At 42.9% G+C, this 2,386-nt stretch overlaps 1 protein-coding gene across 1 annotated transcript in view; it reads left to right on the top strand.

Moving 5' to 3' along the window:
- The window catches only part of GINS1 (GINS complex subunit 1 (Psf1 homolog)), a 53,518-nt gene that overhangs the window by 2,851 nt on the left and 48,281 nt on the right, over positions 1-2,386 (top strand). The gene's annotated exons all lie outside the window — the stretch shown is intronic.

Below are 2,386 nucleotides of genomic sequence, written 5' to 3'. Positions count from 1 at the left end.
CGGTGGGTCTGAGAGGCCCTAGGACCACACAGGCTTTTCTTTTTTTTACTGTTTTGAGATGGAGTTTTGCTCGTGTGGCCCAGGCTGGAATGTGGTTCACTGCAACCTCTGCCTTCCGGGCTAAGCAATTCTTCTGCCTCAGCCTCCCTAGTAGCTGGGATTACAGGCGTCCGCCACCACACCCAGATAATTTTATGTATTTTTAGTAGAAACAGGGTTTCACTATGTTAGCCAGGCTGGTCTCGAACTCCTGACCTCAGGTGATCCACCCACCTCAGCCTCCCAGAGTTCTGGGATTACAGGTGTGAGCCACTGCACCTGGCTCAACACACAGGCTTTTCTTCTGGAATCACTCGTGGTGAAGTGCTGTGTTCAGCAAATAGAAAAGTGATTACTCCCTTTCAATATGCAGAATTGATACTTTTTTTAAAAAGTGCATTTTTAGTAAAATTAGACCAAGCATGGTGGCTCACGACTGTAATCCCAGCCAGCACTTTGGGAGGCCAAGGTGGAAGGAATGCTTGAGCCCAGGAGTTCGAGACTATTCTGGGGCAACATAGTGAGACCCCATCTTCACAAAAAATAGAATTATCCGATGTGGTGGCACAGATCTGTAGTCCCAGCAACTTAGGAGGCTGAGATGAGAGGATTGTATGACTCCAGGAAGTTGAAACTGCAGTCAGCTGTGGTCACGCTATTACACTCCAGCCTGGGTGACAGGCTTAATCCCTGTCTCAAAAAGGAAAAGGTAAGAAAATTACCTTGGGCTCATGTAGAAGTCATGCTTGCATTTTTCACCAGGAATTACATCTTTTGAGCAGAGTTGAGTAGTTGATTTTGGAATTGTGCCATTTGTATATACCACAGCATTTTTGCCAATGCGTATATTTTGGCTCTAAAAATAGATTGCGAAAAAGAGATGGGATTGCTTCTCTTTGTATTGTTGGCAGACCTATTGGGCAACATTTAATCATTTCAGGCTGGACACGGTGACTCCCGCCTGTAATCCCAGCACTTTGGGAGACCATGGCAGGCGGATCACTTGAGGTCAGGAGTTTGAGAGCGGCGTGGCCAACATAGCGAAACCCTGTCTCTACCAAAAAAAAAATTACAAAAATTAGCCAGGCATGGTGGCTTACACTTGTAATCCCAGCACTTTGGGAAGCTGAGGTGGGTGGATTGCCTGAGGTCAGGAGTTCAAGACCAGCCTGGTGAACATGGTGAAACACTGTCTCTACTGAAAATACAAAAATTAGCTGGGCTGAGGCAGGAGAATCACTTAAACCTGGGAGGCAGAGGTTGCAGTGAACTGAGATCACACCACCGCACTCCAGCCTGGGCCACAGAGCGAGACTCCATCTCAACAACAACAACAACAAGAAAAATCAGAATTCTAATGTTTTATTTTTCCAAGGGAAAATTTGCCCCAAACTGGATATTAGAAAAACTCCTATGGCCAGTTTTTGCAGTGCAAACCAAAACCACTATTCCTTTTTCTTTTTTTGGTATTAACCTTTTAAGATCACTTTTTAAGCTGGGCCCGGTGGCACATCCTTATAATCCCAGCACTTTGGGAGGCTGAGGCGGGTGGATCACCTGAGGTCAGGAGTTCGAGACTAGCCTGACCAATATAGTGAAACCCCGTCTCTACTAAAAATACAAAAAATTAGCCAGACGTGGTGGTGGGTGCCTGTAATCCCAACTACTCGGGAGGCTGAGACAGGAGAATCTCTTGAACCCAGGAGGCAGAGGTTGCAGTGAGCCGAGATTGTACCATTGCACTCCAGCCCAGGCAACAGTGTGAGATTCTGTCTCAAAAAAAAAAGACCATTTTTTAGTAAATTATGAATTATTTGCATTATTTTTCTTCATACCTCATGCTTCAGTAGGACAATTGATATCTTTGTTCCTCAATTTTATTGATGTATAATTTACATACAACAAAATGTGTATTTTAATAGATTTTTGAATTTTGACAAATACGTACATCTTTATAACCAGCACCCTGATCAAGATTTCTGTAATTATCAAAATATCTCATGTACCCCATAAATATATATACCTACTGTGTACCTACAAAAATAAAAAAATTAAAGAAGATTTCTGTAACTTTGACCCCCTTTTGTAGCTACCTCCCACCTATAGCCTTAGGCAACCATGAATTTGCTTTCTCTGACTATAGATGGCATTATTCTTTTTGGCAAACTTTTCCTGTAAAGAGCCAGATGGAATAATTTCATTTATACTCTTAAGTGAGGCTTCTCTTGCTCAGTATAATGTATTTCAGTTTATCCTCGTTGTGTACGTTGTCAGTAGTTCATTCTTTTTTTTTCTTTTTTTTGAGACGAAGTTTCGTTCTTGTTGCCCAGGCTGGAGTGCAATGGCA

Source organism: Mandrillus leucophaeus, unplaced genomic scaffold (assembly GCF_000951045.1).
Source record: "Mandrillus leucophaeus isolate KB7577 unplaced genomic scaffold, Mleu.le_1.0 Scaffold1109, whole genome shotgun sequence".
In the NCBI taxonomy this organism is placed as follows: Eukaryota; Metazoa; Chordata; class Mammalia; order Primates; family Cercopithecidae; genus Mandrillus; species Mandrillus leucophaeus.
The sequence above is the reverse complement of the archived record's forward strand: the minus strand, read 5'-3'. Positions and strand labels throughout refer to the sequence as shown.